This window comes from Protopterus annectens, chromosome 2.part0, assembly GCF_019279795.1.
Source record: "Protopterus annectens isolate FY-2018-M chromosome 2.part0, PAN1.0, whole genome shotgun sequence".
Lineage (NCBI taxonomy): Eukaryota > Metazoa > Chordata > Ceratodontiformes > Protopteridae > Protopterus > Protopterus annectens.
In genome coordinates this window covers 1,259,289,056-1,259,310,673 of record NC_056728.1, presented here as the reverse complement: position 1 = coordinate 1,259,310,673, position 21,618 = coordinate 1,259,289,056, and positions in this window count along the sequence as shown.

The window sequence follows — 21,618 nt, the reverse complement described above, 5'->3', positions numbered from 1 at the left end:
TCAACACCAACTCCCCTGTTGTGGTTTGTACCCTTCAGAAAGTAGATGCACAACAAGCCTGTGACTGAGCAACTGAGCTGTGGTACACCACAGGCTTTGGGCTTGACATCTGACTGAGCGCCAGCAACTCTGACCCTGTGGTGTCTGTCACCAGAGCAGTTTGCAACCCATCTTGTATGTGTGGGGGTTTTACATTTAAGTTGAGTTTTCAATGATACCACCGAGTGAGGTATTTAGCCAAAGCCGTAGCCAGGCTGTTATGGGCTGCTGCCCTTTCTTTCAAAACTCTTGGTGACTGTTTGGTAAAAGTCAACCAAGTTTAGACCAAGTTTAGAAATCTGCCTTTGACAAAAAAAAAGGATCAAGTCAACCAAGTTCCAGAGTTTCTATGTCCTTTTCATAGAGATCCATTATGATCCTCTCCATGGCTTTGCAAATAAGGCTTGTCAAGCTAATGGGGCGGTAATTTCCAGGTGGAGGGACCAGGCACCGCCTTGGTGGGGTGGGAATGCGTCGCCTGGCAGGAGGGCATGCGTGTCCAGGTCATTAGACACCAAAAAACTAGAACTGATAGGCAAGGTTGTTCTGGTTTGCCTAGATAGAAGTCTCTGACCCGGCGAGCCAAGTGGGTTGTCACGGGTGTATTTCTGAGATTGAGTAAATTGAAGAAGATATCAGTATTGTCATACTTTGACCTCACTAGTAATTGCTTTGCACTCTGTACTGCATATTCAGCCAGGCCGTTTGACTGTGAGTATTCAGGACTACTAGTAACATGGATAAAGTCCCACTCTTTTGCAAATTTCTGAAATAATTGACTGCTAAACTGGGTACCGTTTTCAGAATTAACTTTGTCTGGACTACCATGGACTGAGAAATGATGTCTCAACTTAGTAATAACAGTAATAGACATTAGGTTAGGCAGCAAATCAATCTCAAACGAGTTCAAATAAGAGTCCACCAACACTAAGTAATGCTGATTGTTCCACTCAGATATGTCAGTGGCCACTGTTGACCAAGGTAGTTCAGGAATCTGGCTTAGCTGAAGTGGTTCTTTTTGCAAATGCGGTTTAATACTGTTGCATACTGAACAAGATGAAAGCACTTTATCAATGTTCTTTGACAGAGAAGGCCAAAATACTAGTCCTCTTGCCCTTCTTTTGGCAGCTTCAGAACCTGGGTGGCCATGATGCAAATTCTGAATGTATTTATGTTGTAAGGAAGTAGGAACAATAACTTTAGGACCTTTGAAACTGCTACCATCTTCTATCAGCATTTCATCTCTATATGGAAGAAAAGGTACTTCTGGCGGTACACAAGATTGCTTTGACGGCCATCCAGCAATGATGAAGTGGTTGAGCTTCTGCAAAAATGGATTAGTCTTTGCACAATCTCAGCTCATCAAGTCTTGTGGTAGACAAATCATGCACTTTCATGACATCAAAGTCAAACTTCTCTGCATCAAGCTGTTCTGTGGCATTTCTGAGCAGTCTTTATAAGGTATCAGCCAGATAAAGAACTTTGCCTTTTGTATAGACCATCTTGAAGTTGTATTTTTGTAATCTGAGCATCATTCTTTGTAGTCTTGCTGGAGATGTATGCATAGGCTTCTTTAAATTACTGACTAGAGGTTGATGATCAGTTTTGATTTGGATAGCTTGTCCATAAATATAATCATGTAACTCTGAACATGCAAACACAATTGCCAAAAGTTCCTTCTCAATTTGAGCATACTGCATTTCAGTTTGGGTAAGAGTACTAGATGCATAGGCAACTGGTCTGTCCTTTTGAAGAATAACTGCACCAAGACCAAACTTTGAAGCATCACAGGAAAGAACTACTGGTTTGTGGGCATCATAGTATCTCAATGTAGGAGGGTTGGCAATTTGCTGTTTGAGGTTATCAAATGCTCTCTGGTGTTGTTCCAACCATGACCAGGCAACATTTTTGTGTGTCAGCTCTCTTAAATGCACTGATAACTCATTAAAGTCTGGGGTAAATTTGTCCAAATAGTTAACTATACCAAGGAAACACTGTAGGGCTTGGAGATTGTCTGGAGCTGTCATCTCAAGAATGGCTGCTTGTTTGGAAGGGTGTGGTCGTAAACCTGTACTGGTTAATAAATGACCTACATAAGTAACTTCTGGTAGCCTGAGTTTACATTTCAGAGGATTGAGCTACAAGTTCACTTCACGTGCTCTGTCCACAACTTTCCTAAGGTTTCTGTCATGCTTTGCTTCTCCATTACCTCCAACTAGTAATCATCCACTACTATAGCACACTGATAACCTGAAAAATTTTGCTCCATTGCACGCTGAATGACTTCACTGGCAGAATTTATTCTAAAAGGCATCCTGAGAAATCTGTACCTGCCAAATAGTGTGTTGAATGTAGTCAGCAGTGAAGATGTGCGAGCAGGCATTACTTGCCAAAATGAACTCTTTGCATCCAAGACAGAAAAAACAGTGGCACTTGGCATGAAGGCAGCAACCTCCTCGACTGTACGCATAGGATGATGAGGTCTCTTTAATGCCTTGTTCAAGAGTCTTGGGTCAGTGCATATTCTGATTTCATCTGTGTTTTTCTTATGACTAATTACCATGGAAGACACCCACTTAGTCGATTCTGTGACTGGACAAATCACACCTTGCTGCACCATCTTATCTAACTGGACCTTGACTTTGTCCTGCATAGCTATTAGAACCCTCTTGCTGGTCTGACCACTGGACTGACCTCTGGGTCTACTTTCATGGAGTACACAACTGGAAGTTTGCCTATCTTGTCCTTGAAAACATCAGTATATTCTGGGAAAATAGAATCAGTGAAGCTGGAACTGGGACATGTGCTTACATGATGGACTTCTTTGGTAAAAGAAAGTAGTTTAATTCTTGAGACTTAATAATGACTGCACAGGTCTTTTGACCACATAGAATTGCAAGCTGTAACTGTTTCCAGCAGAATAGCATGAAAGCACTACTGTCTTCAGTTTAAATTTCTTCACCTCCATAAGCAACAAGTTTTGCATAATTAGCCAAATTAAGTTGTTCACTAGCTCTTACTCTAGCAAATGTTTCTGCTGACATAACATTACATTATGAACTAGTGTCTACTTTGAGCTCTGTGGATTTACTATTGATCAAGACAGTACAAAACACTTTGTTGTTTGCCAACAAATGTACTGTATTAACCTTTTCACTGACCACTAACACACTGTCTACAAACACACTGTCTACATAGAAAGTAGGGTTGCAGCCTTCTACATGATCAAGTTGCTTTTTTGAGTGACCTTTCCTAATAATTGAATGAGGCTTGCTTGATTTGCAAAACTTTTGAAAGTGGTTCCAGATTTTACACTTGTGCCTTTGCTGACCAAATGCTAAGCATTTCTCTATTTTAAACTCATGACTGGCACCACAATTATGACAGTTAAAAATAAGACTTGACTTGGGTTTTGCTGACTCATCCTTATACTGCACTGAGCACATTTGTTTTGCTGAGCTAGTCTTAGAACTTCCTGAACAATTACGAATCCTCCCTGAAAAACCTGCAGGGGCTGCAACTGCCATGTGCTTAGGCCTGCTTCTGCTAACCATGCGCTGCATGCTGTCTATGCTTGCTCTAGAGGCTGCTGAAACTATGCACTTATCACTGCAAGCACAATTGTGTGCCTTTCTGTAAGCTCATGGATTTGACAAATCATAATAGCTTTGCTCAATGATAAATCACTGTCATGGAGCAAAATGTTTCTCACTGCAGCATTATTAACACCACACACAAGCCTGTCCTTTATTAACTCATCTTTCAAATCACCAAATCTGCACATTTTAGCTTTATTTCTCAAGTCAGTGATATAAGTTGTAAAAGTTTCTCTGGCTTTTGGTCTCTTGTATTGCCTCACTAATGCAACATTTGCCTGTGGGGTTGCATGTTTCAAGCACTCAGGGACCTCTCTTGATTCAGCCAGCACAACACTATGGCAGTTCCCCCTCTCCTGCATATACTGCTGGTGCATACACAAATAAACTCTGTCTTTCAGTGGTTTCTGACCCTGCTAAGTTAAGCAAAATAAATGCCCTTGTACGTACATCTTTGTCAGAAAAAGCTGCTTGTATGAAAATGTCATATTCCTGCTCAAATACTTTCCAATTCTCTGCAATATTATGATCAAAAACAAGTGGACTGGGTCTGTGAAATGCCTCTGCCATATCAACACACAGGTGCTTGAAATTATGTAGAAACATACACACACACACACACACACACACACACACACACACACACACATATATATATATATATATATATATATATATATATATATATATATATATATATATGCCAGAACATTATGCCAGAACTTGTAATTATGCTTAAGAGCACAACAGACTCTGAAATAACTGCACTTTGCTAAATAAATCTCTGTAGTATGAAAACACTTTAAAATCACTGTACTTTGCAAAACCATCCTTTATCAATGTAAGAAATACTTTCAAATGACTGTACTTTCCGAATAAACTGTACGCAGCACCAGAAACTCAGAGTAAGAAACACTTCAAAATGAATGTACTTTGTAGATTAACTGTATACAGCACAAGAACTTTTCAAAATGGCTGTACTTTGTGAAATAACTCTGTACAGTGTAAAAAGCACTTTGAAATGGCGGCACTCTGCGAATAAATGGGCACAGCACAAGAAACTTTTTCTAAATGGCAGTACTTTGACTGTACTTTGCACACAGTAAACTTTTTGAAATAATTGCACCATAATAAAGCACACACTGCAAACACTTTCAACACTCTGAGATACTTCGAAATAACTCGTTATGCTTTGAATGGCTTCAGTTAATGCGAAATAGTAGCTCATGCCAAAAGACGGTCGTTTACTAAAAACATGCAGTTGCCTTGCATTTCTAAGCTTATTTTGCCCTTTGTTGTACTCGTTATGCCATTTGACCTGTTGTCATGTTCATTATATTTTTCTTGTGCTTGTTTTATTTAAACATGCTCATTATGCAAACCGGAGGTAATTGTGAACCCCATATAAGTATTTCTGATAGTTTTATCAAATATCATGGTTTCGAATACTTTGTTCAATTAATAATACATTTTGTGCTACTTGTTTGACTAATAATGTGTTTTGTGCCTTATGAATGCTTTGTACCGTTTCCTTTGCAAAATAAATCATTTGTGCAAGTTTTGGTTACCTGAAGTTTATTTCTGGCCCTTTTTAATCTTTTGAGCACTGTTTATCACTCAACCTGCTCAATATACCTTCACCGTCAACTCTGCACCTCATGGCTTGAAGAAGTTGCACTCTTAATCCCAGTTCTAACAGCATGTTGCTTGTCCTTTCAGGATAAAGCAGATGAACGGTTGTGGGTTCAGTTCAAGCAGGTTTATTACACACAAACACATCAGAAATGTGGCTTTGTAACTTAAACTTAAATAAACTTATAAACAGACTGACTGTTACACTCATACATGTTAGCACTCTAGCTGTTCTCTCAAAATGGCACTGTTGCCTGCATGTGCTCACTATTTACATGCATGTACCTACACTTGGCAAACACATGCTCTGTTCTACATCAAGGAAAAGAAAGGACAGCTATCTTCCAGGCCTTCTTGCATTGATTTCTGGAACAGAATCTTGCCAGTTGCTTCTGCAGAGAAGAGGAAAGAGGTCTACTTGAGGAATTCCCCACAGATGAATAAAATCTTTTAAGACCTCCTAATCTAGTTTCCATTTGTGAGAGTCTGTCCTGGTCTTGCTCAGCTTGTCTGTCACAGATTTGCTGTGACAGAATGTAGGATGCCTGTAGAGTGAGATTGTGTTGTGATGCTATATCACAAGTTAACATGGCTAGTCTGCAAAGGTGATACAACCTAGCTCCCTCTTGATTGTTGATATACCACATAACTGTGGTATTGTCTGTAACCACTTCAGAGAGTTGACTGCCTTGATCAGGGCAAACATCTCCTTGATATTTATGTGCTTGCATCTCTCCTTGGTGTCCCTCACCCCTGCACTTTTATCCCTCCTGAATCTACTCGGTAAGCAAAAACAGATGCATGTTTGGTGAATGACTGCTTTGGAGTAGGAATGGGGAAGGGGAGACCTGGATTTAAGGATATCTGTCTCCACTAAAAAAAAAATCTGTTTTGACAAACCCCAGCACTGGGATTTGAAAAGACAAAGGGTGTTGATGCTGGGACCAATGAGATTTTAGATACCACTGTATCTTTCTCATGTAGAGTTTTGCCAGAGGTATCATGAGAATCATAGATGCCATGAGACCTTAAATCCTGAGGCATTCCCTCACGTTTACCAAAGTCTGAGTAGAAAACCTTAGAAATAGATCTAAAAAAAGATATTTTTCCTGTGGAAGAAAAGCTCTTTGAACTGAGGTGTTTAGTTGACATCCCAGAAACACAAGACTTTTGAATGTTCTCTTGGAATCCCAACTTATGTAAGACATCTCTCACCCAAGAAAAAGAGAGAGAGAGAGAGAGAGAGAGAGAGAGAGAGAGAGAGAGATAGAGAGATAGAGAGAGAGACAAAGAGAGATTCCAGCCACTTTGAAAATGACTCTGCAAAGATAAACAAGTCATCTAAATGTGGGCAATGTGGATACCCTGTAACCTGAAATGAACTGTAACTGGAGGTAAACACTTTGGGAACACTCTTGGTGTAGTGGATAGTCCAAGGGGTAAGCTAGATAACTGATAATGTGATCCAGACACACAAAACCTTAAGAAACATCAGAAGTCTGGATGACTAGGGGATGTGATGATACGTACCTTTTAAGTGAAGTTTTACCAGAAAACTTGAAAGAGAAAGAAGAGGTAACAGGTTGTTTGAATTTGGACACGATCACAAACAGGTTTAGGAAAGAAAGATCCAGAACTGGTCTCCAAGTATTTTCTTTCTTTGACACTAGGAACCCCCTTGAATAAAACCCCTTCCCCATCTGAGAAGGAGGAATTTGTTCTATCACTCCTTGGAACAACATATGATGCAGGACAGGTGGGAACAACAGATTCTGATCTGGAAGATGGAAAATGACCCATTGGAAAGGAGGAATGTCCTCCCATTGCCATCTGTAACCTTGATGAATGATTTTCAGAACCCATTTGTCTGAAACTATCTGTTGCCAAAGAGGAAAATGGAGATTCAGACTTTCTTGAAGAAAAAAAAGAGTCTAGAGTGGAAGAGGGTCACAACATCTCTTGAATAATCATTCACACTTGTTGAACTGCCTTTTGTTTTGGGAGGTTTTAGACATCATTTTGGAACCCCCTTGTCATTTGTTCTTAAACATCTCTTTCCTGAATTTTGTTGCGACTGATTATTCTTTTGCCAAAATTGGATGAGGAGATAGAAAATCCCCAGGACAATTTGAAAAAGGAAAGATGAAAAATCTTAGACATTCCTTCAATCAACTTGTCCCTTTCTTCACACTTTTTATCATCTTTGAAGCAGTGGGGCCAAAGACTAAATCTCTATCCAAATGAGAATTTATAATCTCATGCAGCCATGCAAACCTCCTCAAAAAAGTACCAGTGCCCATAGCCCTGAAAGAAGCACCAACAGAATCATGCACCCACTACAGACAATGAGAAGTGACCTGTGCAAAAGATGAAAGTAAGTTATTTAAGGCAGATTTTTGCTCACAAGAAGAAACTGCAGATAAAGCATTTGTCATGCTTTCACCATTTGTCAATAACCAACTTTAACATTTGTGCTTATCAATTCAAAATTCTGAAAATCAAAGTTGCAGAAGTATATAATTTTTCCCCATACCCACCAATAAATTTCTCATTCTTATCAGAAAGAGTAGGGTTGGAATTAACTAAGTGCTTAGCAGCAGTGGGATCAATTACAGCTATAGCTGCTGGGTCAGGTTTGGGAAAAGTGTATAAAAATGTAAAGGAGTGAGGAACCTTATACATCTTATCTGTCCTTTTTAAGGGCAGCTGGCTTACTATCAAGAAAATTGCAGGCAGTAACACACAAAACCTCTAAAGCAGACAAAACAAGCAGAATGGGTGTAGGTTTTTAAAAATCCTTATGTAATAACCCATGGTATTTTCTGAGGGACTGAGAAACCTCAGTGTTCTCCCACTGAAAACACTGGCACATTCTAGCAATAGTCTCAGAGAAAGAGAACCACCAACAGAGAGAATCAGAAACTGAGCTCTCACCTGAGTCTGAATCAGGAATCTGAGGAAGAAAACCTATATCTATCCCTACATCTTCCTGTTCAGATTTAGAATCTTGAATCTCTTCATTATAAGAGGAATCCCTCTTTATTTTTATGCATTTGTTTATCAGGAAAGTCTGACTTGGAACAAAGCCAATTTTCAGTGGAAGGTCAGGGGCAAATGCTCCAGATGCATTTCTTTGTAACATAGAAGGAAACCAGAACACCAGGACAAAACCCACACAAACACAGGGAGGATATGCAGACTCTGCACAGAAAGCACTCCAGACGAGAATCAAACCAGAGACCCTCTTGCTGGGAGGCAACAATGCTACCACTGCACCACTGCGCCATCCATCTTTCACCAGAGACTACCTTACAAGAAGGATTAATAGCCTGAATTAAACTCTGAGCCACACCTAGTAAACTACTTCTATCCAAAGAAATGTGAGGAGGAGTAACTATCTGCTTCGTTTTCTGTTTCTTTTTTTTTTTTACAGGAAAATGGGGCCAATAGTATTACTAATGGCAGCAGCTGCTTCCCCAGGGATGGGTACAGCATTCTGGTTCAACAAGGCAACCTTCTCTGTTCCCTCTTTCAGAACCAACAAGAGTGATTTCCTTTTCACACTGTTGTTACCCCAACAGCCACAGAGAACATGACTAACCCCTGGGCCATAGTGGCTGTAGGTGTTAACACCAGTGGGATCCGGGGTAACAGATGAGTGGTCTGAGGTACAACAAATGGCCACAGCAGAGTCACCCACCTGCAGCTGAGGCAAAATTGTTAGCAATCTGTGGTTGGAAGAAGGACCTACTGTAGGACTGGTAGTCTGTTCCATGGTCGTTGAAAATGGTGCCTCTTTTCCAGGGAAAAGAAACAGCAATTGCTGGTAAATACTATCATTCCACAAAAGATACTTTTCTGACAGAAAAAAAAAATACAGTAAAAAGCACTTTAGAAAACTGTGTGTGCCCTACAAAAGAAAAATAAACACAATTTCTCCACAGAAGAAAAATGTTTTCACTTTACACTACTTTAAACTGTCAGAAAAAACAAGTGCTTCATTTAAAGTGCATTAGAGTCTTTAGACAGTCAATTAAAATACAACACTAGATTTAAAATAACTTTTATGAAGAGGAAAGTAATAACACATCAACAAAGTTAAGAAACTTGAAGTTTTTTTCCCCAAAAGGAACTGGTGGCAATAAAGCTCTGTGGGGCCTTCGCACCCAAATTTGTCTTTTAGTCAGTTTAGCTTGACAAACTGCATAATAGTTTGAGTGCATGGAAGATGCCCTGATGGTTTAGAAGCTGGCTGGCTGTTATATCCCTGGCAGGATATAAACTATATAGATAAGGCTACTAAAGTAGTGATCAATATGATGAACATCAAGTCTTCTCTGTATGATAGTGCTTCCAGTCATTCTAGTCTTCCACAGGAATCTATGCTTGCACCCTGCTATTCTCTGTTTTTATAAATTAACTACCTGTTGACCTAAAGCATCTTTAACTTCTTCTATACCATGGTGATACAGACATTTATAGATCAAACCCTACTCATCAAGTCATCCAAAGCCAACTATAAAATAGACCTCCTTGATTTAAACAAATGGCTCAGCTCCATAAAGTTTTTTTCACCACTTAAGGGGAAAAAAATGCTTTTTGGCACAAAGAAAACTTACAAAACCCCCCAGTACTCTCAATATTGCAGACCAGTACCACAGTCTTACTGAAACAACAACCACTGATTTTTGATACTTGAGTATTTGGCTCAAACTGTTCTTCGACTTAGATCCAAAAATAACTATCTACTATTCTAGACTCAGGAACTTTCTCAGTTCCACTACTCAACAGCCAGGGCAGACAAATGAATCTTGTCTGCACAGCCCAATACGGCTTATCTTTGTTTGCCAATACCTCCAGCAAAAATACAACTCTGCAAACCTTATCCAATAAAATAATGTTAATTTATTATCAACTTCCTGTGGTGTGGCATCACTGTTTCATATTATCCAAAGCAAAATGGCTACCTGTACAAGCCAGAGCCAACCTACTCTTTGGTTCCCTGCTTCCTCATCCAAGAAACTCCATCTCTACTTGCTATGAAACTCATCTCAAACAACCTAAATTATAACCCATACTATAACCTCAGAAGCCAGGCCAGAACTACCCCTACACCACACCCCCTTCTAACAAGCAAGGTTGTTCTGATCACAGCTTCTTCTCTCTACTTGTTCTCAAACTTTGGTAAACTTTCCCACAAGCCCTCATGAAAGCACATTCAGCACAAACACTCAATTCAAACAGTTTCTTGAAAACTAAAACAAATGCAAATGTTAAGACACATCAGGCATTATGTTAAAGCTCCTTCTCCCTACCCCCCTCTCATCTTAACATCTTGCTACTGCAGTTTTTCATTGCAACACAAGTTTTCCTTTTATAAATATGTACATTATTTCTTTATTTTATAATCGTTGTTTTCTTGTGTTGATTACCTATGACTGTGTGAAGTTTAACTGTAATTTTTTTTTTATATTTTATTTTTCCACTTGGTACATTTGCATATAACCCAGGTTGAGCCTGTAGTTGGACATGCTGTGAACAGTGCAATGAGGTACCTTGCATATTTGACAACCAGAGCAGAAATGTTTTAACCCCCCCCCCAAAGATTTTTTTCTAACACCACCTCCTCTATGGCAATTGTTTTTAGCAATGTTCATGAAATGAAGCAAAATAATGGCCGGCAAGGAGCAAGCTGGGAGCCATGATCAAATCCCCAGAAGACTCAGTCATCCTACAGGAAGGCTTGTCCCAAACAAATAACTGGTGCCAGAATCATGGACTAAAGTTAAATGTCAAAAATGCATTATCGTCTGCTTTGGAAAGTTGAGTACGACATTGACAACACACCCCTAAGAGACGACCCATCAGTTCAGGATTTGGTAACTTATATGGACAGTTGACCCCAAATTCTATCAGGATCAGATCAAGATGAAGCAAACTTAGGGACATTCTGCAAAATCAGGAGCAGTTTCAACTTGGTTTTACAAATACAGTACCCCAAGAGAGAGAGAGAGAGAGAGAGAGAGAGAGACAGAGTAAAGATTGCAGCATATTTCAGCAAATGCGCATTAGTTATGTAAAGGCAGACTATAAGCTAAGCAAACAATATGATAATAACTTGTAGACTAAACATATCAGGCAAATACAAGAACATTTTTAAAACTGGGGAAAGTCTCAAATGTGTTTTATACAATATTCTAATTTATTTCACACAAATGCACACTAGCCCTTAATGCCCGACATTAAACTGAACACCAGTTATTTCATCAACACAGATAGCCACTCTCTCCCAAGAAAAAAAAACAAATATTCCAATTTATTTCACACAAATCCACACTGGCTGGCCCTTAATACCTGACTTTAAGCTGAGCAAATGACAATGATAAATTTCCATAGCACAGCTAGCCACCCCCCACCCAAAAAATTTTAGTTTCACACAAATGCACACTAGCCAGTCTTTAAAATAATATGAAAAGGACAAAGTTACAATCCCCCCCAAAAAAGCATAAATATTCAGATTTATTCACACAAATGCACCTTAATGGTGGAATTTAAAGTGAAAATGACGTTATATTTATCCACAGCACAGCTGGTCAAGCCTTCCCCCCCAAAAGGATAAAAATATTCCAGTTTATTAACACAAATATTCACTTGCTAGACTTAATGCCAGCATATAAACTGAACAAGTGAAAGGGAAGTTACTTTAATTCACAGCCCAGCTGACTACCCCCACCCCACCAAAACAAAAAGAGGCCAGAAGAGTACAAGGGGAAAAAAACTAAATATCCAATTTCAAAATATTTAATCAAATACACACATGCATGCACACACTAGCTAAACTTTAAAATATATAAACAAATGCAAACACACACACACACACACACACACACACACACACACACACACACACACACACACACACACACTCACTGGGGATCAGTGCTGAATCCTAGTAAACAAAATGTAAATAACTTGCTCAGTAAATATATAAAATAAAATAAAATATTGAGTTTCAAATCACTGACCACCATACTGAAGAACTGACCTTCTTTCCAGAAGTGTAGAGAAATGTCTTAGAAAATACATAAGTGGCATGTTTGATACAGGATGATCAGACTGAGAAAAGTTTGTTTCCTCTGGCTTATCATTCGTTTTACAAGAATACCTCTCAACTGTCCAGATTTTCAGAAGTTCATAGGTGGTTACTGGGCTACTGACCCAAAGGTCTTTATAAGCCTAGCCATGTGTACCCAATACAATACTAGAGAAACCAAATATAAAGTATCTTATCTAAACTCAAGATCTTAGTTAGCAATGACTGCCCATATCCAGGAGGGTTGTAGGCAAAATCCCCGGCAGGAATTTACAGTTTCACATGCAGTCATCCAGGCTACATTTAAACAGGGTCATAGAGGGTCTTTGTTTGGCATGAACTGGTAGCCTATTCCAGAGGAGTGGCAAGCTCTGATAGACACATTTGTCTCTCCATCAGGCCTATTTATGTTGCAGGCCAGGTTAAGGTCCCTGGAGCGGGTGACCCTTGTCCCATTTGATTTGCGGATGTGCAGCGTTTCCATTAGTTCTGGATCCTAGATTGCTCTGTAGACCAGGCACAAGTCTCCTCTAAGTAGTCTGTATGCTGCTGAGTACAGTGACAATGACTTCAGTCTGTCAATGTATGACGTGCTGGAGACCGTGAATTTTCTTGGTTAGAAATCTCTGAGGTCTCTCAAGTTGCTGCAGGTGCTTGGTAAGGTACATACCAAAGGGAGCACTGTACTCGGTTATTCGCCTGATGGGGGTCGAGTACAGGGGCAATATGACCTCTTTCACTCTTGAGGCAATGACTTTGTTAATGAGGTGTGTGACATAGAATGCCTTCCTTACCACATGGTGGTCAAAGTTTAGGCTACAGTCTACTTGCGTTCTCAAGTCTGTCACTACTAAGTTGTTACTTAGGGTATCATCATTTATATAATAGTCTGCATGGGCATCGTTTTTACCAAAGGGGATGATAATGCATTTTTTTGCATTGTTTCAGTCCATGGCTTTGGCATCAGTCATTGATTTGTGTAAGTCCCTCTTGAAGTATATTCACATCATTTGGGGATTCAATGATTGCACCTAATTTGCAGTCATCAGCAAACTTAGTAAGCCATAGCCCTCTGTTTTGGTCTGTACTTCTCAGAAGTATATTCCAAACAATAGGTGGCCCAGCACTGACCCCGGTGGAATCCTTCTGGTGACAGGTCTGCTAGTTGAGGTAAAGTCACCAATTTTGACTGAATGATCTGTTGATGAGCCAGTTAGCAGACCACCTGGTGACATAAAGGTTGATATTCAGCTGGGAGAGTTTATCAATGATGCCCAAATTAAGGTTTTGGCTAAGTCAAGGTAGACTATATGCACAGATTTGCCTTTGTCTAGAGCTCTGGTGACATTTTTGAAGAAGGCCACCAGATGTAGCAGGCATGACCTGCCTTTGCCAATACCAAACTGTGTCGGATCAAGGGTTTGGAGATCACCTATATCCTTATTTATAAGGTCCATGATGATTAGTGCCATGGCCTTCCCAATAAGGCTAGTTAAGCTTATGGGTCTGTAGTTCCCATGGTCTGTTGGTGTACCCCTTTTATGAAGGGGATGACGGTTGCTGTTTTCCATTCAGCAGGGACAAAACCAGTACTAAGGCTGTGGTTGAAGACAGACCCTAATGGAGTTGCTAACTCATGTTTTAGACTATTTAAAAGGCAAACTGGGATGCCATCTGGTGCCATAGAGGCTGTGTTTTTGGCCTTGGAGATATAATTAATGACTTCCTCTTTGTAGATGCAAGGTGGGGGGGATGTAGTGGGAATGTTTTGTGGAATGTTTGGAGGTGACAGGGGGGTCAACTTTTCGGCAAATCTGTCAGCTAACAGGTTAGTTATTTTCACAGGATCAGTGTGTGTGATGTCACCCACAGCTGGTTCTGCACATGTCTGGGTCCTACCTTTTAGGTTACGAACATAGCTGAAGAATGCCTTATGGTTATCCTTAGCTATGATTGCTAAATTTTTTTCAAAGTTACCCTTAGAGGATTTTACAAGTTGTCTTATTTGTTTGTTCAAGCAGAAAAGGGTGTTCTTCCAGTGCTGAGACCTCTCTTTTTTATTCTTAGACAGCAACTTTTTCGTCTTGTTGTATAACTTATTAATGTTAGATGTCCACCATTTTCTTGAGGATCTTGTTTTGATCCTATCAGGTACAGTTGTGTTAATACCTTTGTATAAGTGTTTGCACAGGGCATTTGTGTATACCTTAGTATAGTTGTCAATGCCATTTGTGGGAACAGGAGCTTAGAAATTATTTATACCATCCCTTAGGAACATATAATTAGCTTTGGTGAACATTTTTAGCCTGCTTTCACCTAAGAGGGGTTCAGGTGTTATAGCTACTTCAAATGCGTCTAATTTGGTCGGATTTAACCAGTGAGGGTCCTATAGTTGTGGGGGAGCAATGGTCACCCATGTTGATGAAGACCAGGCTGAAAATATTTGAGCCCCTTGTGGGGTTACTTATTACTTACTCCAGGACATTAATGTTAACAAAGTCCAGGAACTTTGTGTGAGCATGCTGATACTTACTTACGCTTCCCAGACAATGCAGTGATAGTTAAAATTGTTCATAACTTGAGTGTTTGGTTTTAATTTGATTGACTCAAGTAGGCCCAAATAAACAGTGCGGGTATCTTGGTTCATTGAAGGGAGCCTATAGCTAATGATGACTTGAAGGGGGTTCTTGCCCACAGTTAGTTGAACTTGGAATAACTCCATGAAGGTTTCCTGTCTAACCAGTCTAAAGGTGTATTTATCTTTGATGAAGATAGATACATCTCCTCCTTTGGTTCTCACAAGTTCACTTTGAGGTCTGAAAGTGTGGGAGGCATTGTAGCCTTGTAAGGCCAGGGTACTCTCTGCGATCCTGAACCAAGTTTCTGTAACTACATAGAAATCAACATCCTCCAGGGAGAGGAGTGTTTCCAGAGAGTGCAGTTTCTGATTTAAACTCCTAGCATTTAGCAGCATAACCTGTAATTTATTTGTGAGTGTTATTTTCACTTCAGAAACTTTGTTTTTGAGACCTTGCCTAAAAAAAGGCACTATGGGGGAGGCAAGTGCCTTAGCCAGTAACTGAAAGCCTAGATGTGATAGGTGAAGACCATCTCTGGCAAAGCAGTATGGTCTATCAACCATGACATCCCAGGCTGACAGGAACCGGATCCCCTTAGAATGACATCAAAAACTAAGCCAATTTTTGAAGTCAATATTTTTTTGTTTACATTGTGGTGTAATCGTAGGTGAGGGTAGAATGCTGCTCAAGGCTAGGGACATACCTCCCTGGGGCACATATTCATAGAGCTCAATCATGTCTGTCTTCATATAGTCCAGTGAGGTACGTCTCAAGTCATTCACTCAAACATGAACTATAATGGGGTCATAGTGGTACTTGTTGTTGAGAGACTTGAGTGTATGTGTGATCTGATGGATCCTGGCACCCGATAGACAGCTGACTGTAACTTTCTCCTTGTCCATATTGGTGAGTGGGACATCTGTGTGTCTCAAAGTGGAGTTACCTATGACTAAAAAATTTGGTTTAGATGTGCTTTGCCTTAGGGGCTTATTTGGTGAGACACTGGTGCTTGTGTTTTGATGTGTATTGAGTGCTGTAGGTGGTGTATTAGGTGTAGCATATTTATGTTTGGAAGGTTTCTGGTGTTTAGGGAGGTTTCTGGTGAGTATCTCTGTGTATGAGGATTTATATGTTGTGTGCATGGTTTGAGTAGGAGGTGTAGTATGTGAGCTGACAACGTGTTCAGTGTTACTGTTCTGTGCTTGAGAGAGAGCAAGGATTCCAGGTTCTTAGTGTAGATGCATCCCTCATAAATTGTACTTTGGTGATTTAGGAGTAGAGGGTTGTCAGTGTACATGAGGCAGTTGCTACACTGTCTCAGGATACACATGTCAATCAGGCTGGTGGGAAAAATGGAAGGAAGCTGACCATCCATAATGCTAGGATAAATCCTGTTTTCACAGTGGAGAAAGAAACTGGAAGTGTGTGGTATAACTGGTTGCTCTAAATTGGGTCTATACTAATGGGGTGCTCTATAAAAGGTCTATAGTAGCAGGGGTTCTCTAAATGGTATGAGACTATTGTAGATTTAATGGTTTTGGGACTGTTTAAGGGGCAAAAGTGCAGCTGAGGTGCTCTCTGAGCAGCTAACCAAAATTTAGGGACTTCTCAGCTGGATCATGGGCAGCTACTAAGGGAAAATGTATCTACTGAAGTGTTTGCATCTATAACTGCCAATGGTTACCTCCACTGTGTGGTAGTGCACAATGGTGCACAGAGGTGCACTACACATAAACAGATGAATACAGCAGAGCAGTGGCTGGTTGCCTAACTCTGTGGAGCTGTGTTAAAACAAGCGTAAACCCATGTAAATGAGGTGCTTATGTAGTAACAGTGCACAAATTGAATTAAACAATATAACCTATAAAAAAGCTCAAAACTGAGCCCTGTGCCAACAACCCTTCAATTGGATGAGTCCTATCTGCACTTTCCTGCCACAAGGGTGCGGGGGAGGGGTCCTCTCCAATAAAAGATAGCCTCATTTAGTGCTCAGTTTAACAAATAGAACCAGGTCCAGCAGGTCTGTATCTAGTCTATGCAACAGCAGACAGAAAGTGCAACAAATCAACAAGAACAGTTAAAAAAAAAATCAGCAATATAGCAAAAGTACAGTTTAAAAGTGCAAAATACAGTATAAAATGGTACTTATGGTTAGCAGAATGCAACAAATTCCTTCCTTGTGTGACATCTCCATGCTGGGCCAGTAATTAAGGACCCTGAATCCTTATCACTGACACTGGAGAGGGGCATTCACTTGGAATACAAATGGCTATACTCAGTATTTCCAGATGCAGACCTCTCTGCTTCAAGCACAATTTCCCTTAAGAGGACACAGGGAACACACTGAGTCCTGCGTCTGGATCTCTCTATCTGTCTTTCTCCAGGTCCCTAATAAGATTCGCCACTGGTACAGCTGTAGGATTAGGCCCAAGCCAAGTCCTATAGCACTCTCTCTGTGAAACCAGTGCTTCCTGTCTCTGCACCAAGTAGCTAACACACAGCTACACAAGCATTTTACACATACACACACACACACACACACACACACACACACACACACACACACACACACATACACACCTGAGAATGGCTGGCACTGATTTACCTGCTGTGCCCCCTTCTACCCAGAATATAAGGTAGATATCACTGCCACCAGACATTCCACAATCAACTTCTCAAAGGCCCCTAACAACGGGTGTCCAATTATACTGTGTAATATTAATACTAATACAAATGGATGTAGCTGACCAAGATAGCTAGGCTTTCTGGAGTGGCCCACACAGTGTAACCAAATAAATATAAGCACTCTTAAAGGCTAAATACCCACAATAAAAGTTTTAAATATATTTAATAATAAACAATAAAAGAACATGAAAATACTGAATATATATTTACAGTAAACTACAGCCTTCAAATCACAGGAAATATTGAAAATTACATTGGTGGACAGACTCAGACAAATAAAGAAAAACGATAAACTAAGCGTCACTATATTTTCCTGACTGTATCTAGGAAAATGTACTATTCCCTGCTTAATTAATAGAGCAAGGCATATGATGTGGTGAATAGTCCTTCTTGTTGTCAGGTCCAAGACTGAATACTCAATACTGAGAGATTTCTCTTTATAATATCTAAATTTTCCAAGATGGCTGGCAGAATGACCTCATATAGTCACCCGAGACTAGGTTCTCACACTATTCCCCTTTGAAGCTTGAGACAGGATGTTAGCACAGATGTGTTAAGATGCATATCTAAAGTTTTGCTATTGTTTATGGTAGTGTCTGGGGCTTCCCCTATTTTTACTGAGCTACTGAACAAAGGCTTCTTCCAGACATGCTGCCTCCAGTCCTATTCAGAGTTGTGAAATAAGAACTTCCTTTGCCCAACAGGTTGTCCAAGTAACAGTATTTTTCATAAAGTAAGAAGTAAGTTAGCTGTTTAACCCCTTCTCTTCCAGTGTACTTTGCTAACATATATTCCTTCTCTGTCCAGCAGGACCCACTGTTGATACTTTTTTAAGCAGTGGCAACTTTACAAACACATTTTGATTTTCAAATGCCATACAGTTCTAATACATTTGTAACATAAGCATCTGTACAAATCAGTTTGATATTCAAATGCCATACCGTTCTAATATATTTGCAATGTAAACATTTGTGTAAATCAGTTTGATATTCAAATGCTATACAGTTCTAATACATTTGTAAGGCTGACAGGAACCGGATCCCTTAGAATGACATCAAAACTAAGCCAATTTTTGAAGTCAATATTTTTGTTTACATTGTGGTGTAATCGTAGGTGAGGGTAGAATGCTGCTCAAGGCTAGGGACATACCTCCCTGGGACACATATTCATAGAGCTCAATCATGTCTGTCTTCATATAGTCCAGTGATGCGTCTCAAGTCATTCACTCAAACATGAACTATAATGGGGTCATAAAGGTGCTTGTTGTTGAGAGACTTTGAGCATGTGTGGTCTGATGGATCCTGGCACCCGATAGACAGCTGACTGTAACTTTCTCCTTGTCCTGTTTGGTGAGTGGGACATCTGTGTGTCTCACAGTGGAGTCATCTATTACTAAAAGATTTGGTTTAGATGTGCTTTGCCTTAGGGGCTTATTTGGTGAGACACTGGCGCTTGTGTTTTGATGTATATTGAGTGCTGTAGGTGGTGTATTAGGTGTAGCATATTTATGTTTGGAAGGTTTCTGGTGTTTAGGGAGGTTTCTAGTGAGTATCTCTGTGTTTGAGGATTTATATGTTGCGTGCATGGTTTGAGTAGGAGGTGTAGTATGTGAGCTGACAACGTGCTCAGTGTTACTGTTCTGTGCTTGAGAGAGAGCAAGGATTCCAGGTTCTTAGTGTAGCTGCATCCCTCATAAATTGTACTTTGGTGATTTAGGAGTAGAGGGTTGTCAGTATACATGAGGCAGTTGGTACACTGTCTCGGGATACCCATGTCAATCAGGCTGGTAGGAAAAATGGAAGGAAGCTGACCATCCATAATGCTAGGATAAATCCTGTTTTCACAGTGGAGAGAGAAAATGGAGGGGTGTGGCATAACTGGGTGCTCCAAACAGGGTCTATACTAATGGGGTGCTCTATACTAGCAGGCGTTCTCTAAATAGTAGGAGACTATTGTAGATTTAGTGGGTTTTGGACTGTTTAAGGGGCAAAAGCGCAGCTAAGGTGCTCTCAGAGCAGCTAAGTGCAATTTAAGGACTTCTCGGCCAGATCACGGGCAGCTACTAAGGGAAAATCTACTGAAGTTTTTGCGTCTATAACCAACAATGGTTACCCCAACTGAGTGGTACTGTACAATGGTGCACAGAGGAGTGCTATGTATAAATAGAGGAAGACAGCAGAGCAGTGGCTACTCGCTTAACACTGTGGAGCAGTGTTAAAACAAGCGTAAACCCATGTAAATGAGGTGCTTATGTAGTAACAGTGCACAAATTGAATTAAACAAGATAACCTATAAAAAAGCTCAAAACTGAGCCCTGTGCCAACAACCCTTCAATTGGATGAGTCCTATCTGCACTTTCCTGCCACAAGGGTGCGGGGGAGGGGTCCTCTCCAATAAAAGATAGCCTCATTTAGTGCTCAGTTTAACAAATAGAACCAGGTCCAGCAGGTCTGTATCTAGTCTATGCAACAGCAGACAGAAAGTGCAACAAATCAACAAGAACAGTTAAAAAAAAATCAGCAATATAGCAAAAGTACAGTTTAAAAGTGCAAAATACAGTATAAAATTGTACTTATGGTTAGCAGGATGCAACAAATTCCTTCCTTGTGTGACATCTCCATGCTGGGCCAGTAATTAAAGACCCTGAATCCTTATCACTGACACTGGAGAGGGCATTCACTTGGAATACAAATGGCTATACTCAGTATTTCCAGATGCAGACCTCTGCTTCAAGCACAATTTCCTTAAGAGGACACAGGGAACACACTGAGTCCTGCGCCTGGATCTCTATCTGTCTTTCTCCAGGTCCCTAATAAGATTCGCCACTGGTACAGCTGTAGGATTAGGCCCAAGCCAAGTCCTATAGCACTCTCTCTGTGAAACCAGTGCTTCCTGTCTCTGCACCAAGTAGCTAACACACAGCTACACAAGCATTTTACACACACACACACACACACACACACACACACACACACACACACACACACACACACCTGAGAATGGCTGGCACTGATTTACCTGCTGTGCCCCCTTCTACCCAGAATATAAGGTAGATATCACTGCCACCAGACATTCCACAATCAACTTTTCAAAGGCCCCTAACAAAGGGTGTCCAATTATACTGTGTAATATTAATACTAATACAAATGGTTGTAGCTGACCAAGATAGCTGGGCTTTCTGGAGTGGCCCACACAGTGTAACCAAATAAATATAAGCACTCTCAAAGGTTAAATACTTTCTAAAAGGACCACCCACAATAAAAGTTTTAAATATATTTAATAATAAACAATAAAAGAACATGAAAATACTGAATATATATTTACAGTAAACTACAGCCTTCAAATCTCAGGAAATATTGAAAATTACATTGGTGGACAGACTCAGACAAATAAAGAAAAACAATAAACTAAGCTTCACTATATTTTCCTGACTGTATCTAGGAAAATGTACTATTCCCTGCTTAATTAATAGAGCAAGGCATATGATGTGGTGAATAGTCCTTCTTCTTGTCAGGTCCAAGACTGAATACTCAATACTGAGAGATTTCTCTTTGTAATATCTAAATTTTCCAAGATGGCTGGCAGAATGACCTCATATAGTCACCCGAGACTAGGTTCTCACACTATTCCCCTTTGAAGCTTGAGACAGGATGTTAGCACAGATGTGTTAAGATGCATATCTAAAGTTTTGCTATTGTTTATGGTAGTGTCTGGGGCTTCCCCTATTTTTACTGAGCTACTGAACAAAGGCTTCTTCCAGACATGCTGTCTCCAGTCCTATTCAGAGGTGTGAGATAAGAACTTCCTTTGTCCAACAGGTTGTCCAAGTAACAGTATTTTTCATAAAGCAAGAAGTAAGTTAGCTGTTTAACCCCTTCTCTTCCAGTGTACTTTGCTAACATATATTCCTTCTCTGTCCAGCAGGACCCACTGTTGATACTTTTTTAAGCAGTGGCAACTTTACAAACACATTTTGATTTTCAAATGCCATACA